Source organism: Heptranchias perlo, chromosome 20 (genome assembly GCF_035084215.1).
Source record: "Heptranchias perlo isolate sHepPer1 chromosome 20, sHepPer1.hap1, whole genome shotgun sequence".
Taxonomy (NCBI): domain Eukaryota; kingdom Metazoa; phylum Chordata; class Chondrichthyes; order Hexanchiformes; family Hexanchidae; genus Heptranchias; species Heptranchias perlo.
In genome coordinates this window covers 32,253,266-32,273,769 of record NC_090344.1, presented here as the reverse complement: position 1 = coordinate 32,273,769, position 20,504 = coordinate 32,253,266, and the positions used below count along the sequence as shown (strand labels likewise).

Below are 20,504 nucleotides of genomic sequence, written 5' to 3'. Positions count from 1 at the left end.
TGATGATGGGCTGAATTGTCTCTCCCTGTGTTTGAGATGGGATAGAATTGTCTCTACCTGTGTGTGAGATGGGAATGAATTGTCCTCTCCTCGAGTGTGAGACTGGGGATTGAATTGTCTCCCTCGTGTGTGAGATGGGATTGAATTGTCTCTCCTGTGTGTGAGATGGGATTGAATTGTCTCCCTGTGTGAGATGGATTGAATTGTCTCCCTGTGTGTGAGATGGGATTGATTGTCTCTCCTGTGTGTGAGATGGGATTTGAATTGTCTCTCCTGTGTGAGATGGGATGAATTGTCTCTCCCTGTGTGTGAGATGGGATTGAATTGTCTCCCTGTGTGTGAGATGGGATTGAATTGTCTCTCCCTGTGTGTGTGATGGGATTGAATTGTCTCTCCCTGTGTGTGAGATGGGATTGAATTGTCTCCCTGTGTGAGATGGGATTGAATTGTCTCCCTGTGTGAGATGGGATTGAATTGTCTCCCTTGTGTGAGATGGGATTGAATTGTCCTCTCCCTGTGTGTGAGAAGGGATTGAATTGTCTTCTCCCCTGTGTGTGAGATGGGATTGAATTGTCTCGCCCTGTGTGTGAGATGGGATTGAATTGTCTCCCTGTGTTGAGATGGGATTGAATTGTCTCTCCCTGTGTGTGAGATGGGATGAATTGTCTCCCTGTGTGTGAGATGGGATTGAATTGTCTCTCCCTGTGTGTGAGATGGGATTGAATTGTCTCTCCCTGTGTGTGAGGATGGGATTGATTGTCTCCCTGTGTGAGATGATGGGATTGAATTGTCTCTCCATGTGTGTGAGATGGGATTGAATTGTCTCTCCCTGTGTGAGATGGGATTGAATTGTCTCCCTGTGTGTGTGATGGGATTGAATTGTCTCTCCCTGTGTAGTGAGATTGGATTGAATTGTCTTCTCCCTGTGTGTGAGATGGGATTGAATTGTCTCCCTGTGTGTGAGATGGGATTGAATTATCTCTCCCTGTGTGTGAGATGGGATTGAATTGTCTCCCTGTGTGAGATGGGATTGAATTGTCTCTCCCTGTGTGAGATGGGATTGAATTGTCCTCTCCCTGTGTGTGAGATGGGATTGAATTGTCTCTCCCTGTGTGTGAGATGGGATTGAATTGTCTCTCCTGTGTGTGAGATGGGATTGAATTGTCTCTCCCTGTGTGTGAGATGGGATTGAATTGTCTCCCTGTGTGTGAGATGGGATTGAATTGTCTCCCTGTGTGAGATGGGATTGAATTGTCTCTCCCTGTGTGTGAGATGGGATTGAATTGTCTCTCCCTGTGTGTGAGATGGGATTGAATTGTCTCCCCTGTGTGAGATGGGATTGAATTGTCTCCCTGTGTGTGATGGATTGAATTGTCTCTCTCTGTGTGTGAGATGGGATTGAATTGTCTCTCCCTGTGTGTGAGATGGGATTGAATTGTCTCTCCCTGTGTGTGAGATGGGATTGAAATGTCTCTCCCTGAAGTGAGATGGGATTGAATTGTCTCTCCCTTGTGTGTGAGATGGGATTGAATTGTCTCTCCCTGTGTGTGAGATGGGATTGAATTGTCTCCCTGTGTGAGATGGGATTGAATTGTCTCCCTGTGTGAGATGGGATTGAATTGTCTCCCTGTGTGTGAGATGGGATTGAATTGTCTCTCCCTGTGTGTGAGATGGGATTGAATTGTCTCTCCCTGTGTGTGAGATGGGATTGAATTGTCTCGCCCTGTGTGTGAGATGGGATTGAATTGTCTCCCTGTGTGAGATGGGATTGAATTGTCTCTCCCTGTGTGTGAGATGGGATTGAATTGTCTCTCCCTGTGTGTGAGATGGGATTGAATTGTCTCTCCCTGTGTGTGAGATGGGATTGAATTGTCTCTCCCTGTGTGTGAGATGGGATTGAATTGTCTCCCTGTGTGAGATGGGATTGAATTGTCTCTCCCTGTGTGTGAGATGGATTGAATTGTTCTCTCCTGTGTGTGAGATGGGATTGAATTGTCTCTCCCTGTGTGTGAGATGGGATTGAATTGTCTCTCCCTGTGTGTGAGATGGGATTGAATTGTCTCCCTGTGTGTGAGATGGGATTGAATTGTCTCTCCCCTGTGTGTGAGATGGGATTGAATTCTCTCTCCCTGTGTGAGATGGGATTGAATTGTCTCTCCCTGTGTGTGAGATGGGATTGAATTGTCTCTCCCTGTGTGTGAGATGGGATTGAATTCTCTCTCCCTGTGTGTGAGATGGGATTGAATTGTCTCTCCCTGTGTGTGAGATGGGATTGAATTGTCTCTCCTGTGTGTGAGATGGGATTGAATTGTCTCTCCCTGTGTGAGATGGGATTGAATTGTCTCTCCCTGTGTGTGAGATGGGATTGAATTGTCTCTCCCTGTGTGTGTGATGGGATTGAATTGTCTCTCCCTGTGTGTGATGGGATTGAATTGTCTCTCCCTGTGTGTGAGATGGGATTGAATTGTCTCTCCCTGTGTGTGAGATGGGATTGAATTGTCTCTCCCTGTGTGTGAGATGGGATTGAATTGTCTCTCCCTGTGTGTGAGATGGGATTGAATTGTCTCCCTGTGTGTGAGATGGGGATTGAATTGTCTCTCCCTGTGTGTGAGATGGGATTGAATTGTCTCCCTGTGTGAGATGGGATTGAATTGTCTCCCTGTGTGAGATGGGATTGAATTGTCTCTCCCTGTGTGGAGATGGGATTGAATTGTCTCCCTGTGTGAGATGGGATTGAATTGTCTCCCTGTGTGAGATGGGATTGAATTGTCTCCCTGTGTGTGAGATGGGATTGAATTGTCTCTCCCTGTGTGAGATGGGATTGAATTGTCTCTCCCTGTGTGTGTGATGGGATTGAATTGTCTCCCTGTGTGTGAGATGGGATTGAATTGTCTCCCTGTGTGAGATGGGATTGAATTGTCTCTCCCTGTGTGTGAGATGGGATTGAATTGTCTCTCCCTGTGTGTGAGATGGGATTGAATTGTCTCCCTGTGTGTGAGATGGGATTGAATTGTCTCCCTGTGTGAGATGGGATTGAATTGTCTCTCCCTGTGTGTGAGATGGGATTGAATTGTCTCTCCCTGTGTGTGAGATGGGATTGAATTGTCTCCCTGTGTGTGAGATGGGATTGAATTGTCTCTCCCTGTGTGTGAGATGGGATTGAATTGTCTCTCCCTGTGTGTGGAGATGGGATTGAATTGTCTCCCTGTGTGTGAGATGGGATTGAATTGTCTCTCCCTGTGTGTGAGATGGGATTGAATTGTCTCTCCCTGTGTGTGAGATGGGATTGAATTGTCTCTCCCTGTGTGTGAGATGGGATTGAATTGTCTCTCCCTGTGTGTGAGATGGGATTGAATTGTCTCTCCCTGTGTGTGAGATGGGATTGAATTGTCTCTCCCTGTGTGTGTGATGGGATTGAATTGTCTCTCCCTGTGTGTGAGATGGGATTGAATTGTCTCCCTGTGTGTGAGATGGGATTGAATTGTCTCCGTGTGTGAGATGGGATTGAATTGTCTCTCCCTGTGTGTGAGATGGGATTGAATTGTCTCTCCCTGTGTGTGAGATGGGATTGAATTGTCTCTCCCTGTGTGTGAGATGGGGATTGAATTCTCTCCCTGTGTGAGATGGGATTGAATTGTCTCTCCCTGTGTGTGTGAGATGGGATTGAATTGTCTCTCCCTGTGTGTGAGATGGGATTGAATTCTCTCCCTGTGTGAGATGGGATTGAATTGTCTCCTGTGTGTGTGAGATGGGATTGAATTGTCTCTCCCTGTGTGTGTGAGATGGGATTGAATTGTCTCTCCCTGTGTGTGAGATGGGATTGAATTCTCTCCTGTGTGAGATGGGATTGAATTGTCTCTCCCTGTGTGTGCGATGGGATTGAATTGTCTCTCCCTGTGTGTGAGATGGGATTGAATTCTCTCCCTGTGTGAGATGGGATTGAATTGTCTCTCCCTGTGTGTGAGATGGGATTGAATTGTCTCTCCCTGTGTGAGATGGGATTGAATTGTCTCTCCCTGTGTGTGATGGGATGAATTGTCTCTCCCTGTGTGTGCGATGGGATTGAATTGTCTCCCTGTGTGTGTGAGATGGGATTGGAATTGTCTCTCCCTGTGTGTGCGAGATGGGATTGAATTGTCTCCCTGTGTGTGAGATGGGATTGAATTGTCTCTCCCTGTGTGTGAGATGGGATTGAATTGTCTCTCCCTGTGTGTGAGATGGGATTGAATTGTCTCCCTGTGTGTGTGAGATGGGATTGAATTGTCTCTCCCTGTGTGTGAGATGGGATTGAATTGTCTCTCCCTGTGTGTGAGATGGGATTGAATTGTCTCCCTGTGTGTGTGAGATGGGATTGAATTGTCTCCCTGTGTGTGAGATGGGATTGAATTGTCTCTCCCTGTGTGAGATGGGATTGAATTGTCTCCCCTGTGTGTGATGGGATTGAATTGTCTCTCCCTGTGTGTGAGATGGGATTGAATTGTCTCTCCCTGTGTGAGATGGGATTGAATTGTCTCCCTGTGTTGTGATGGGATTGAATTGTCTCTCCCTGTGTGTGAGATGGGATTGAATTGTCTCTCCCTGTGTGTGAGATGGGATTGAATTGTCTCTCCCTGTGTGTGAGATGGGATTGAATTGTCTCCCTGTGTGTGTGATGGGATTGAATTGTCTCTCCCTGTGTGTGAGATGGGATTGAATTGTCTCCCCCTGTGTGTGAGATGGGATTGAATTGTCTCCCCCTGTGTGTGAGATGGGATTGAATTGTCTCTCCCTGTGTGAGATGGGATTGAATTGTCTCCCTGTGTGTGAGATGGGATTGAATTGTCTCTCCTGTGTGAGATGGATTGAATTGTCTCCGTGTGTGAGATGGATTGAATTGTCTCCCTGTGTGTGAGATGGGATTGAATTGTCTCTCCCTGTGTGAGATGGGATTGAATTGTCTCTCCCTGTGTGTGTGAGATGGGATTGAATTGTCTCTCCCTGTGTGAGATGGGATTGAATTGTCTCCCTGTGTGTGTGATGGGATTGAATTGTCTCCCTGTGTGTGAGATGGGATTGAATTGTCTCTCCCTGTGTGTGAGATGGGATTGAATTCTCTCTCCCTGTGTGAGATGGGATTGAATTGTCTCCCTGTGTGTGAGATGGGATTGAATTGTCTCTCCCTGTGTGAGATGGGATTGAATTGTCTCTCCCTGTGTGTGTGAGATGGGATTGAATTGTCTCTCCCTGTGTGAGATGGGATTGAATTGTCTCCCTGTGTGTGTGAGATGGGATTGAATTGTCTCTCCCTGTGTGTGAGATGGGATTGAATTGTCTCTCCCTGTGTGTGAGATGGGATTGAATTGTCCTCTCCCTGTGTGAGATGGGATTGAATTGTCTCCCTGTGTGTGTGAGATGGGATTGAATTGTCTCTCCCTGTGTGTGAGATGGGATTGAATTGTCTCTCCCTGTGTGTGAGATGGGATTGAATTGTCTCTCCCTGTGTGAGATGGATTGAATTGTCTCCCTGTTTGAGATGGGATTGAATTGTCTCTCCCTGTGTGTGAGATGGGATTGAATTGTCTCTCCCTGTGTGTGAGATGGATTGAATTGTCTCCCTGTGTGTGAGATGGGATTGAATTGTCTCTCCCTGTGTGTGAGATGGGATTGAATTGTCTCTCCCTGTGTGTGAGATGGGATTGAATTGTCTCTCCCTGTGTGTGAGATGGGATTGAATTTGTCTCTCCCTGTGTGTGAGATGGATTGAATTGTCTCTCCCTGTGTGAGATGGGATTGAATTGTCTCCTGTGTGTGTGAGATGGGATTGAATTGTCTCTCCCTGTGTGAGATGGGATTGAATTGTCTCTCCCTGTGTGTGAGATGGGATTGAATTGTCTCTCCCTGTGTGTGAGATGGGATTGAATTGTCTCTCCCTGTGTGAGATGGGATTGAATGTCTCTCCCTGTGTGTGAGATGGATTGAATTGTCTCTCCCTGTGTGTGAGATGGGATTGAATTGTCTCTCCCTGTGTGAGATGGGATTGAATTGTCTCTCCCTGTGTGTGAGATGGGATTGAATTGTCTCTCCCTGTGTGTGAGATGGGGATTGAATTGTCTCTCCCTGTGTGTGAGATGGGATTGAATTGTCTCTCCCTGTGTGTGTGATGGGATTGAATTGTCTCCCCCCTGTGTGTGAGATGGGATTGAATTGTCTCTCCCTGTGTGTGAGATGGGATTGAATTGTCTCCCCCTGTGTGTGAGATGGGATTGAATTGTCTCTCCCTGTGTGTGAGATGGGATTGAATTGTCTCTCCTGTGTGTGAGATGGGATTGAATTGTCTCTCCCTGTGTGTGAGATGGGATTGAATTGTCTCCCCCTGTGTGTGAGATGGGATTGAATGTCTCCCCTGTGTGTGAGATGGGGATTGAATTGTCTCTCCCTGTGTGAGATGGGATTGAATTGTCTCTCCCTGTGTGTGAGATGGGATTGAATTGTCTCTCCCTGTGTGTGAGATGGGATTGAATTGTCTCCCCTGTGTGTGAGATGGGATTGAATTGTCTCTCCCTGTGTGAGATGGGATTGAATTGTCTCTCCCTGTGTGTGAGATGGATTGAATTGTCTCTCCCTGTGTGTGAGATGGGATTGAATTGTCTCCCTGTGTGTGAGATGGGATTGAATGTCTCTCCCTGTGTGAGATGGATTGAATTGTCTCTCCCTGTGTGTGAGATGGGATTGAATTGTCTCTCCCTGTGTGTGAGATGGGATTGAATTGTCTCCCTGTGTGTGAGATGGGATTGAATTGTCTCCCTGTGTGTGAGATGGGATTGAATTGTCTCTCCCTGTGTGTGAGATGGATTGAATTGTCTCCGTGTGTGAGATGGGATTGAATTGTCTCCCTGTGTGTGAGATGGGATTGAATTGTCTCTCCCTGTGGTGTGTGATGGGATTGAATTGTCTCTCCCTGTGTGTGAGATGGGATTGAATTGTCTCTCCCTGTGTGTGAGATGGGATTGAATTGTCTCTCCCTGTGTGTGTGATGGGATTGAATTGTCTCTCCCTGTGTGAGATGGATTGAATTGTCTCTCCCTGTGTGTGAGATGGGATTGAATTGTCTCTCCCTGTGTGTGAGATGGGATTGAATTGTCTCTCCCTGTGTGTGAGATGGGATTGAATTGTCCTCCCCCTGTGTGTGAGATGGGATTGAATTGTCTCTCCCTGTGTGTGAGATGGGATTGAATTGTCTCTCCCTGTGTGTGAGATGGGATTGAATTGTCTCTCCCTGTGTGTGAGATGGGATTGAATTGTCTCTCCCTGTGTGTGAGATGGGATTGAATTGTCTCTCCCTGTGTGTGAGATGGGATTGAATTGTCTCCCTGTGTGTGAGATGGGATTTGAATTGTCTCTCCCTGTGTGTAGAGATGGGATTGAATTGTCTCTCCCTGTGTGTGAGATGGATTGAATTGTCTCTCCCTGTGGTGAGATGGGATTGAATTGTCTCTCCCTGTGTGTGAGATGGGATTGAATTGTCTCCCCCTGTGTGTGAGATGGGATTGAATTGTCTCTCCCTGTGTGTGTGATGGGATTGAATTGTCTCTCCCTGTGTGAGATGGGATTGAATTGTCTCTCCCTGTGTGTGAGATGGGATTGAATTGTCTCTCCCTGTGTGTGAGATGGGATTGAATTGTCTCCCCCTGTGTGTGAGATGGATTGAATTGTCTCTCCCTGTGTGTGTGATGGGATTGAATTGTCTCTCCCTGTGTGTGATGGGATTGAATTGTCTCTCCCTGTGTGTGAGATGGGATTGAATTGTCTCTCCCTGTGTTGTGTGATGGGATTGAATTGTCTCTCCCTGTGTGTGAGATGGATTGAATTGTCTCTCCCTGTGTGTGTGATGGGATTGAATTGTCTCTCCCTGTGTGTGTGATGGGATTGAATTGTCTCTCCCTGTGTGTGAGATGGGATTGAATTGTCTCCCCCTGTGTGTGAGATGGGATTGAATTGTCTCCCTGTGTGTGAGATGGGATTGAATTGTCTCTCCCTGTGTGTGAGATGGGATTGAATTGTCTCTCCCTGTGTGTGAGATGGGATTGAATTGTCTCCCTGTGTGTGAGATGGGATTGAATTGTCTCTCCCTGTGTGTGAGATGGGATTGAATTGTCTCTCCCTGTGTGTGTGATGGGATTGAATTGTCTCCCTGTGTGTGAGATGGGATTGAATTGTCTCTCCCTGTGTGTGATGGGATTGAATTGTCTCTCCCTGTGTGTGAGATGGGATTGAATTGTCTCTCCCTGTTGAGATGGGATTGAATTGTCTCTCCCTGTGTGTGAGATGGATTGAATTGTCTCTCCCTGTGTGTGAGATGGGATTGAATTGTCTCTCCCTGTGTGTGAGATGGGATTGAATTGTCTCTCCCTGTGTGTGAGATGGGATTGAATTGTCTCTCCCTGTGTGTGAGATGGGATTGAATTGTCTCCTCCCTGTGTGTGAGATGGGATTGAATTGTCTCTCCCTGTGTGTGAGATGGGATTGAATGTCTCTCCCTGTGTGTGCGATGGGATTGAATTGTCTCTCCCTGTGTGTGAGATGGGATTGAATTGTCTCTCCCTGTGTGTGAGATGGGATTGAATTGTCTCTCCCTGTGTGAGATGGGATTGAATTGTCTCTCCCTGTGTGTGAGATGGGATTGAATTGTCTCTCCCTGTGTGTGAGATGGGATTGAATTGTCTCCTCCTGTGTGTGTGAGATGGGATTGAATTGTCTCTCCCTGTGTGTGAGATGGGATTGAATTGTCTCTCCCTGTGTGTGAGATGGGATTGAATTGTCTCTCCCTGTGTGTGAGATGGGATTGAATTGTCTCTCCCTGTGTGTGAGATGGGATTGAATTGTCTCTCCCTGTGTGTGAGATGGGATTGAATTGTCTCTCCCTGTGTGTGAGATGGGATTGAATTGTCTCTCCCTGTGTGTGAGATGGGATTGAATTGTCTCTCCCTGTGTGTGAGATGGGATTGAATTGTCTCTCCCTGTGTGTGAGATGGGATTGAATTGTCTCTCCCTGTGTGTGAGATGGGATTGAATTGTCTCTCCCTGTGTGTGAGATGGGATTGAATTGTCTCCCTGTGTGTGAGATGGGATTGAATTGTCTCTCCCTGTGTGTGAGATGGGGATTGAATTGTCTCTCCCTGTGTGTGTGATGGGATTGAATTGTCTCCCACTGTGTGTGAGATGGGATTGAATTGTCTCTCCCTGTGTGTGAGATGTGGATTGAATTGTCTCTCCCTGTGTGAGATGGGATTGAATTGTCTCTCCCTGTGTGTGTGATGGGATTGAATTGTCTCTCCCTGTGTGAGATGGGATTGAATTGTCTCTCCCTGTGTGTGAGATGGGATTGAATTGTCTCTCCCTGTGTGTGAGATGGGATTGAATTGTCTCCCCCCTGATGTGTGAGATGGGATTGAATTGTCTCCCCTGTGTGTGAGATGGGATTGAATTGTCTCCCTGTGTGGAGATGGGATTGAATGTCTCTCCCTGTGTGTGAGATGGGATTGAATTGTCTTCCCCCTGTGTGTGAGATGGGATTGAATTGTCTCTCCCTGTGTGTGAGATGGGATTGAATTGTCTCTCTCTGTGTGTGAGATGGGATTGAATTGTCTCTCCCTGTGTGTGAGATGGGATTGAATTGTCTCTCCCTGTGTGTGAGATGGGATTGAATTGTCTCCCCTGTGTGTGTGAGATGGGATTGAATTGTCTCTCCCTGTGTGTGAGATGGGATTGAATTGTCTCTCCCTGTGTGTGAGATGGGATTGAATTGTCTCCCCCTGTGTGTGAGATGGGATTGAATTGTCTCTCCCTGTGTGTGAGATGGGATTGAATTGTCTCTCCCTGTGTGTGTGTGATGGGATTGAATTGTCTCTCCCTGTGTGTGAGATGGGATTGAATTGTCTCTCCCTGTGTGTGTGAGATGGGATTGAATTGTCTCCCTGTGTGTGAGATGGGATTGAATTGTCTCCCTGTGTGTGAGATGGGATTGAATTGTCTCCCCCTGTGTGTGAGATGGGATTGAATTGTCTCTCCCTGTGTGTGAGATGGATTGAATTGTCTCTCTCTGTGTGTGAGATGGATTGAATTGTCTCTCCCTGTGTGTGAGATGGATTGAATTGTCTCTCCCTGTGTGTGAGATGGGATTGAATTGTCTCCCTGTGTGTGTGAGATGGGATTGAATTGTCTCTCCCTGTGTGTGAGATGGGATTGAATTGTCTCTCCCTGTGTGTGAGATGGGATTGAATTGTCTCCCCCTGTGTGTGAGATGGGATTGAATTGTCTCTCCCTGTGTGTGAGATGGGATTGAATTGGTCTCTCCCTGTGTGTGTGTGATGGGATTGAATTGTCTCTCCCTGTGTGTGTGAGATGGGGATTGAATTGTCTCTCCCTGTGTGTGTGAGATGGGATTGAATTGTCTCGCCCTGTGTGTGAGATGGGATTGAATTGTCTCGCCCTGTGTGTGAGATGGATTGAATTGTCTCCCCCTGTGTGTGAGATGGGATTGAATTGTCTCCCTGTGTGTGTGAGATGGGATTGAATTGTCTCTCCCTGTGTGTGAGATGGGATTGAATTGTCTCTCCCTGTGTGTGAGATGGGATTGAATTGTCTCCCCCTGTGTGTGACATGGGATTGAATTGTCTCCCTGTGTGTGTGAGATGGGATTGAATTGTCTCTCCCTGTGTGTGAGATGGGATTGAATTGTCTCCCTGTGAGATGGGATTGAATTGTCTCCTGTGTGTGAGATGGGATTGAATTGTCTCTCCCTGTGTGTGAGATGGGATTGAATTGTCTCTCCCTGTGTGTGAGATGGGATTGAATTGTCTCCCCCTGTGTGTGAGATGGGATTGAATTGTCTCTCCCTGTGTGTGAGATGGGATTGAATTGTCTCTCCCTGTGTGTGTGAGATGGGATTGAATTGTCTCGCCCTGTGTGTGAGATGGGATTGAATTGTCTCTCCCTGTGTGTGAGATGGGATTGAATTGTCTCTCCCTGTGTATGTGATGGGATTGAATTGTCTCTCCCTGTGTGTGAGATGGGATTGAATTGTCTCTCCCTGTGTGTGAGATGGGATTGAATTGTCTCTCCCTGTGTGTGAGATGGGATTGAATTGTCTCTCCCTGTGTGTGAGATGGGATTGAATTGTCTCTCCCTGTGTATGTGATGGGATTGAATTGTCTCTCCCTGTGTGTGAGATGGGATTGAATTGTCTCTCCCTGTGTGTGAGATGGGATTGAATTGTCTCTCCCTGTGTGTGAGATGGGATTGAATTGTCTCCCCCTGTGTGTGAGATGGGATTGAATTGTCTCCCTGTGTGTGAGATGGGATTGAATTGTCTCTCCCTGTGTGTGAGATGGGATTGAATTGTCTCTCCCTGTGTGTGAGATGGGATTGAATTGTCTCCCCCTGTGTGTGAGATGGGATTGAATTGTCTCCCTGTGTGTGAGATGGGATTGAATTGTCTCTCCCTGTGTGTGAGATGGGATTGAATTGTCTCTCCCTGTGTGTGTGATGGGATTGAATTGTCTCCCTGTGTGTGAGATGGGATTGAATTGTCTCTCTCTGTGTGTGTGATGGGATTGAATTGTCTCCGTGTGTGTGAGATGGGATTGAATTGTCTCCCTGTGTGTGAGATGGGATTGAATTGTCTCCCTGTGTGTGAGATGGGATTGAATTGTCTCCCTGTGTGTGTGAGATGGGATTGAATTGTCTCTCCCTGTGTGTGAGATGGGATTGAATTGTCTCTCCCTGTGTGTGAGATGGGATTGAATTGTCTCCCTGTGTGTGTGAGATGGGATTGAATTGTCTCTCCCTGTGTGTGAGATGGGATTGAATTGTCTCTCCCTGTGTGTGAGATGGGATTGAATTGTCTCTCCCTGTGTGTGAGATGGGATTGAATTGTCTCCCCCTGTGTGTGAGATGGGATTGAATTGTCTCTCCCTGTGTGTGAGATGGGATTGAATTGTCTCCCCCTGTGTGTGAGATGGGATTGAATTGTCTCTCCCTGTGTGTGAGATGGGATTGAATTGTCTCCCCTGTGTGTGAGATGGGATTGAATTGTCTCTCCCTGTGTGTGAGATGGGATTGAATTGTCTCCCCCTGTGTGTGAGATGGGATTGAATTGTCTCTCCCTGTGTGTGAGATGGGATTGAATTGTCTCTCCCTGTGTGAGATGGGATTGAATTGTCTCTCTCTGTGTGTGAGATGGGATTGAATTGTCTCTCCCTGTGTGTGAGATGGGATTGAATTGTCTCTCCCTGTGTGTGAGATGGGATTGAATTGTCTCTCCCTGTGTGTGTGAGATGGGATTGAATTGTCTCTCCCTGTGTGTGAGATGGGATTGAATTGTCTCTCCCTGTGTGTGAGATGGGATTGAATTGTCTCTCCCTGTGTGTGAGATGGGATTGAATTGTCTCTCCCTGTGTGTGAGATGGGATTGAATTGTCTCTCCCTGTGTGTGAGATGGGATTGAATTGTCTCTCCCTGTGTGTGAGATGGGATTGAATTGTCTCCCTGTGTGTGTGAGATGGGATTGAATTGTCTCTCCCTGTGTGTGTGAGATGGGATTGAATTGTCTCTCCCTGTGTGTGAGATGGGATTGAATTGTCTCTCCCTGTGTGTGTGAGATGGGATTGAATTGTCTCTCCCTGTGTGTGAGATGGGATTGAATTCTCTCCGTGTGTGAGATGGGATTGAATTGTCTCCCTGTGTGTGTGATGGGATTGAATTGTCTCTCCCTGTGTGTGAGATGGGATTGAATTGTCTCTCCCTGTGTGTGAGATGGGATTGAATTGTCTCTCCCTGTGTGTGAGATGGGATTGAATTGTCTCTCCCTGTGTGTGAGATGGGATTGAATTGTCTCTCCCTGTGTGTGAGTTGGGATTGAATTGTCTCTCCCTGTGTGTGAGATGGGATTGAATTGTCTCTCCCTGTGTGTGAGATGGGATTGAATTGTCTCCCTGTGTGTGAGATGGGATTGAATTGTCTCCCTGTGTGAGATGGGATTGAATTGTCTCTCCCTGTGTGAGATGGGATTGAATTGTCTCGCCCTGTGTGTGAGATGGGATTGAATTCTCTCTCCCTGTGTGTGAGATGGGATTGAATTCTCTCTCCCTGTGTGAGATGGGATTGAATTGTCTCTCCCTGTGTGTGATGGGATTGAATTGTCTCCCTGTGTGTGAGATGGGATTGAATTGTCTCTCCCTGTGTGTGAGATGGGATTGAATTGTCTCTCCCTGTGTGAGATGGGATTGAATTGTCTCTCCCTGTGTGTGAGATGGGATTGAATTGTCTCCCTGTGTGAGATGGGATTGAATTGTCTCTCCCTGTGTGTGAGATGGGATTGAATTGTCTCTCCCTGTGTGTGAGATGGGATTGAATTGTCTCCCTGTGTGTGAGATGGGATTGAATTGTCTCCGTGTGTGAGATGGGATTGAATTGTCTCCCTGTGTGTGAGATGGGATTGAATTGTCTCCCTGTGTGTGTGAGATGGGATTGAATTGTCTCTCCCTGTGTGTGTGATGGGATTGAATTGTCTCTCCCTGTGTGTGTGAGATGGGATTGAATTGTCTCTCCCTGTGTGTGTGATGGGATTGAATTGTCTCCCTGTGTGTGTGAGATGGGATTGAATTGTCTCTCCCTGTGTGTGAGATGGGATTGAATTGTCTCTCCCTGTGTGTGAGATGGGATTGAATTGTCTCTCCCTGTGTGTGAGATGGGATTGAATTGTCTCTCCCTGTGTGTGAGATGGGATTGAATTGTCTCTCCCTGTGTGTGAGATGGGATTGAATTGTCTCCGTGTGTGAGATGGGATTGAATTGTCTCCCTGTGTGTGAGATGGGATTGAATTGTCTCCCTGTGTGTGTGAGATGGGATTGAATTGTCTCTCCCTGTGTGTGAGATGGGATTGAATTGTCTCCCTGTGTGTGTGAGATGGGATTGAATTGTCTCCCTGTGTGTGAGATGGGATTGAATTGTCTCCCTGTGTGTGAGATGGGATTGAATTGTCTCTCCCTGTGTGTGAGATGGGATTGAATTGTCTCTCCCTGTGTGTGAGATGGGATTGAATTGTCTCTCCCTGTGTGTGAGATGGGATTGAATTGTCTCTCCCTGTGTGTGAGATGGGATTGAATTGTCTCTCCCTGTGTGTGAGATGGGATTGAATTGTCTCCCTGTGTGTGAGATGGGATTGAATTGTCTCTCCCTGTGTGTGTGAGATGGGATTGAATTGTCTCTCCCTGTGTGTGAGATGGGATTGAATTGTCTCTCCCTGTGTGTGAGATGGGATTGAATTGTCTCCCTGTGTGTGTGAGATGGGATTGAATTGTCTCTCCCTGTGTGTGAGATGGGATTGAATTGTCTCTCCCTGTGTGTGAGATGGGATTGAATTGTCTCTCCCTGTGTGTGAGATGGGATTGAATTGTCTCTCCCTGTGTGTGTGATGGGATTGAATTGTCTCCCTGTGTGTGATGGGATTGAATTGTCTCTCCCTGTGTGTGAGATGGGATTGAATTGTCTCTCCCTGTGTGTGAGATGGGATTGAATTGTCTCTCCCTGTGTGAGATGGGATTGAATTGTCTCTCCCTGTGTGTGAGATGGGATTGAATTGTCTCTCCCTGTGTGTGAGATGGGATTGAATTGTCTCTCCCTGTGTGAGATGGGATTGAATTGTCTCTCCCTGTGTGTGAGATGGGATTGAATTGTCTCTCCCTGTGTGTGAGATGGGATTGAATTCTCTCTCCCTGTGTGTGAGATGGGATTGAATTGTCTCTCCCTGTGTGTGAGATGGGATTGAATTGTCTCCGTGTGTGAGATGGGATTGAATTGTCTCTCTCTGTGTGTGAGATGGGATTGAATTGTCTCCCTGTGTGTGAGATGGGATTGAATTGTCTCCGTGTGTGAGATGGGATTGAATTGTCTCCCTGTGTGTGAGATGGGATTGAATTGTCTCCCTGTGTGTGTGAGATGGGATTGAATTGTCTCTCCCTGTGTGTGTGATGGGATTGAATTGTCTCCCTGTGTGTGAGATGGGATTGAATTGTCTCCCTGTGTGTGTGAGATGGGATTGAATTGTCTCTCCCTGTGTGTGTGATGGGATTGAATTGTCTCCCTGTGTGTGAGATGGGATTGAATTGTCTCCCTGTGTGTGAGATGGGATTGAATTGTCTCCCTGTGTGTGAGATGGGATTGAATTGTCTCCCTGTGTGTGAGATGGGATTGAATTGTCTCTCCCTGTGTGTGAGATGGGATTGAATTGTCTCTCCCTGTGTGTGTGATGGGATTGAATTGTCTCCCTGTGTGTGAGATGGGATTGAATTGTCTCTCCCTGTGTGTGTGATGGGATTGAATTGTCTCCCTGTGTGTGAGATGGGATTGAATTGTCTCTCCCTGTGTGTGTGATGGGATTGAATTGTCTCTCCCTGTGTGTGTGATGGGATTGAATTGTCTCCCTGTGTGTGAGATGGGATTGAATTGTCTCTCCCTGTGTGTGTGATGGGATTGAATTGTCTCTCCCTGTGTGTGCGATGGGATTGAATTGTCTCCCTGTGTGTGTGAGATGGGATTGAATTGTCTCCCTGTGTGTGTGAGATGGGATTGAATTGTCTCTCCCTGTGTGTGAGATGGGATTGAATTGTCTCTCCCTGTGTGAGATGGGATTGAATTGTCTCTCCCTGTGTGTGAGATGGGATTGAATTGTCTCTCCCTGTGTGTGTGATGGGATTGAATTGTCTCCCTGTGTGTGTGAGATGGGATTGAATTGTCTCTCCCTGTGTGTGAGATGGGATTGAATTGTCTCTCCCTGTGTGTGAGATGGGATTGAATTGTCTCTCCCTGTGTGTGTGAGATGGGATTGAATTGTCTCTCCCTGTGTGTGTGAGATGGGATTGAATTGTCTCTCCCTGTGTGTGAGATGGGATTGAATTGTCTCTCCCTGTGTGAGATGGGATTGAATTGTCTCTCCCTGTGTGTGAGATGGGATTGAATTGTCTCTCCCTGTGTGTGTGATGGGATTGAATTGTCTCCCTGTGTGTGTGAGATGGGATTGAATTGTCTCTCCCTGTGTGTGAGATGGGATTGAATTGTCTCTCCCTGTGTGTGAGATGGGATTGAATTGTCTCTCCCTGTGTGTGTGATGGGATTGAATTGTCTCCCTGTGTGTGTGAGATGGGATTGAATTGTCTCTCCCTGTGTGTGTGATGGGATTGAATTGTCTCTCCCTGTGTGTGAGATGGGATTGAATTGTCTCTCCCTGTGTGTGAGATGGGATTGAATTGTCTCCCTGTGTGTGTGATGGGATTGAATTGTCTCTCCCTGTGTGTGAGATGGGATTGAATTGTCTCTCCCTGTGTGTGTGATGGGATTGAATTGTCTCCCTGTGTGTGAGATGGGATTGAATTGTCTCCCTGTGTGTGAGATGGGATTGAATTGTCTCTCCCTGTGTGTGAGATGGGATTGAATTGTCTCTCCCTGTGTGTGAGATGGGATTGAATTGTCTCTCCCTGTGTGTGAGATGGGATTGAATTGTCTCTCCCTGTGTGTGAGATGGGATTGAATTGTCTCTCCCTGTGTGTGAGATGGGATTGAATTGTCTCCCTGTGTGTGAGATGGGATTGAATTGTCTCTCCCTGTGTGTGAGATGGGATTGAATTGTCTCTCCCTGTGTGTGAGATGGGATTGAATTGTCTCCCCCTGTGTGTGAGATGGGATTGAATTGTCTCCCTGTGTGTGAGATGGGATTGAATTGTCTCTCCCTGTGTGTGAGATGGGATTGAATTGTCTCCCCCTGTGTGTGAGATGGGATTGAATTGTCTCTCCCTGTGTGTGAGATGGGATTGAATTGTCTCCCCCTGTGTGTGAGATGGGATTGAATTGTCTCCCTGTGTGTGAGATGGGATTGAATTGTCTCCCCCTGTGTGTGTGATGGGATTGAATTGTCTCTCCCTGTGTGTGAGATGGGATTGAATTGTCTCCCTGTGTGTGAGATGGGATTGAATTGTCTCTCCCTGTGTGTGTGATGGGATTGAATTGTCTCTCCCTGTGTGTGAGATGGGATTGAATTGTCTCTCCCTGTGTGTGAGATGGGATTGAATTGTCTCTCCCTGTGTGTGAGATGGGATTGAATTGTCTCCCTGTGTGAGATGGGATTGAATTGTCTCCCTGTGTGTGTGAGATGGCATTGAATTGTCTCCCTGTGTGTGTGAGATGGGATTGAATTGTCTCCCTGTGTGTGAGATGGGATTGAATTGTCTCTCCCTGTGTGTGAGATGGGATTGAATTGTCTCTCCCTGTGTGTGAGATGGGATTGAATTGTCTCTCCCTGTGTGTGTGAGATGGGATTGAATTGTCTCTCCCTGTGTGTGAGATGGGATTGAATTGTCTCTCCCTGTGTGTGAGATGGGATTGAATTGTCTCTCCCTGTGTGTGTGATGGGATTGAATTGTCTCTCCCTGTGTGTGTGATGGGATTGAATTGTCTCCCTGTGTGTGTGAGATGGGATTGAATTGTCTCCCTGTGTGTGAGATGGGATTGAATTGTCTCTCCCTGTGTGTGAGATGGGATTGAATTGTCTCCCTGTGTGTGTGAGATGGGATTGAATTGTCTCCCTGTGTGTGAGATGGGATTGAATTGTCTCTCCCTGTGTGTGAGATGGGATTGAATTGTCTCTCCCTGTGTGTGAGATGGGATTGAATTGTCTCTCCCTGTGTGTGAGATGGGATTGAATTGTCTCTCCCTGTGTGTGAGATGGGATTGAATTGTCTCCCCTGTGTGTGAGATGGGATTGAATTGTCTCTCCCTGTGTGTGTGAGATGGGATTGAATTGTCTCTCCCTGTGTGTGAGATGGGATTGAATTGTCTCTCCCTGTGTGTGAGATGGGATTGAATTGTCTCTCCCTGTGTGTGTGATGGGATTGAATTGTCTCTCCCTGTGTGTGTGATGGGATTGAATTGTCTCCCTGTGTGTGTGAGATGGGATTGAATTGTCTCCCTGTGTGTGTGAGATGGCATTGAATTGTCTCCCTGTGTGTGTGAGATGGGATTGAATTGTCTCCCTGTGTGTGAGATGGGATTGAATTGTCTCTCCCTGTGTGTGAGATGGGATTGAATTGTCTCTCCCTGTGTGTGAGATGGGATTGAATTGTCTCCCCTGTGTGTGAGATGGGATTGAATTGTCTCTCCCTGTGTGTGTGAGATGGGATTGAATTGTCTCTCCCTGTGTGTGTGAGATGGGATTGAATTGTCTCTCCCTGTGTGTGTGAGATGGGATTGAATTGTCTCTCCCTGTGTGTGAGATGGGATTGAATTGTCTCTCCCTGTGTGTGAGATGGGATTGAATTGTCTCTCCCTGTGTGTGAGATGGGATTGAATTGTCTCTCCCTGTGTGTGTGATGGGATTGAATTGTCTCTCCCTGTGTGTGTGAGATGGGATTGAATTGTCTCTCCCTGTGTGTGTGAGATGGGATTGAATTGTCTCTCCCTGTGTGTGAGATGGGATTGAATTGTCTCTCCCTGTGTGTGAGATGGGATTGAATTGTCTCTCCCTGTGTGTGAGATGGGATTGAATTGTCTCTCCCTGTGTGTGTGATGGGATTGAATTGTCTCTCCCTGTGTGTGAGATGGGATTGAATTGTCTCTCCCTGTGTGTGTGAGATGGGATTGAATTGTCTCTCCCTGTGTGTGTGAGATGGGATTGAATTGTCTCTCCCTGTGTGTGTGAGATGGGATTGAATTGTCTCTCCCTGTGTGTGAGATGGGATTGAATTGTCTCTCCCTGTGTGTGAGATGGGATTGAATTGTCTCTCCCTGTGTGTGAGATGGGATTGAATTGTCTCTCCCTGTGTGTGTGATGGGATTGAATTGTCTCTCCCTGTGTGTGTGATGGGATTGAATTGTCTCCCTGTGTGTGTGAGATGGGATTGAATTGTCTCTCCCTGTGTGAGATGGGATTGAATTGTCTCTCCCTGTGTGAGATGGGATTGAATTGTCTCTCCCTGTGTGTGAGATGGGATTGAATTGTCTCTCCCTGTGTGTGAGATGGGATTGAATTGTCTCCCCCTGTGTGTGAGATGGGATTGAATTGTCTCCCTGTGTGAGATGGGATTGAATTGTCTCCCTGTGTGTGTGAGATGGGATTGAATTGTCTCCCTGTGTGTGTGATGGGATTGAATTGTCTCCCTGTGTGTGAGATGGGATTGAATTGTCTCTCCCTGTGTGTGTGATGGGATTGAATTGTCTCCCTGTGTGTGAGATGGGATTGAATTGTCTCTCCCTGTGTGTGTGATGGGATTGAATTGTCTCTCCCTGTGTGTGTGATGGGATTGAATTGTCTCTCCCTGTGTGTGAGATGGGATTGAATTGTCTCTCCCTGTGTGTGTGATGGGATTGAATTGTCTCTCCCTGTGTGTGTGATGGGATTGAATTGTCTCTCCCTGTGTGTGAGATGGGATTGAATTGTCTCCCTGTGTGTGATGGGATTGAATTGTCTCTCCCTGTGTGTGAGATGGGATTGAATTGTCTCTCCCTGTGTGTGAGATGGGATTGAATTGTCTCCCTGTGTGAGATGGGATTGAATTGTCTCCCTGTGTGTGTGAGATGGGATTGAATTGTCTCTCCCTGTGTGTGAGATGGGATTGAATTGTCTCTCCCTGTGTGAGATGGGATTGAATTGTCTCTCCCTGTGTGTGAGATGGGATTGAATTGTCTCTCCCTGTGTGTGAGATGGGATTGAATTCTCTCTCCCTGTGTGAGATGGGATTGAATTGTCTCTCCCTGTGTGAGATGGGATTGAATTGTCTCTCCCTGTGTGTGAGATGGGATTGAATTGTCTCTCCCTGTGAGATGGGATTGAATTGTCTCTCCCTGTGTGAGATGGGATTGAATTGTCTCTCCCTGTGTGTGAGATGGGATTGAATTCTCTCTCCCTGTGTGAGATGGGATTGAATTGTCTCTCCCTGTGTGTGAGATGGGATTGAATTGTCTCCCTGTGTGTGAGATGGGATTGAATTGTCTCCCTGTGTGTGAGATGGGATTGAATTGTCTCTCCCTGTGTGAGATGGGATTGAATTGTCTCTCCCTGTGTGTGAGATGGGATTGAATTGTCTCTCCCTGTGTGTGTGAGATGGGATTGAATTGTCTCTCCCTGTGTGTGAGATGGGATTGAATTGTCTCCCTGTGTGTGAGATGGGATTGAATTGTCTCTCCCTGTGTGTGAGATGGGATTGAATTGTCTCTCCCTGTGTGTGAGATGGGATTGAATTGTCTCCCTGTGTGTGAGATGGGATTGAATTGTCTCTCCCTGTGTGTGAGATGGGATTGAATTGTCTCCCTGTGTGTGATGGGATTGAATTGTCTCCCCCTGTGTGTGAGATGGGATTGAATTGTCTCCCTGTGTGTGAGATGGGATTGAATTGTCTCCCTGTGTGTGAGATGGGATTGAATTGTCTCTCCCTGTGTGTGAGATGGGATTGAATTGTCTCTCCCTGTGTGTGAGATGG

General features: G+C 46.9%; 1 protein-coding gene across 1 annotated transcript in view; it reads left to right on the top strand.

Annotated features, from left to right (window-relative positions):
- LOC137335684 (cytochrome c oxidase subunit 5B, mitochondrial-like) overlaps positions 1-20,504 on the top strand; it is a 115,019-nt gene that overhangs the window by 11,476 nt on the left and 83,039 nt on the right. The gene's annotated exons all lie outside the window — the stretch shown is intronic.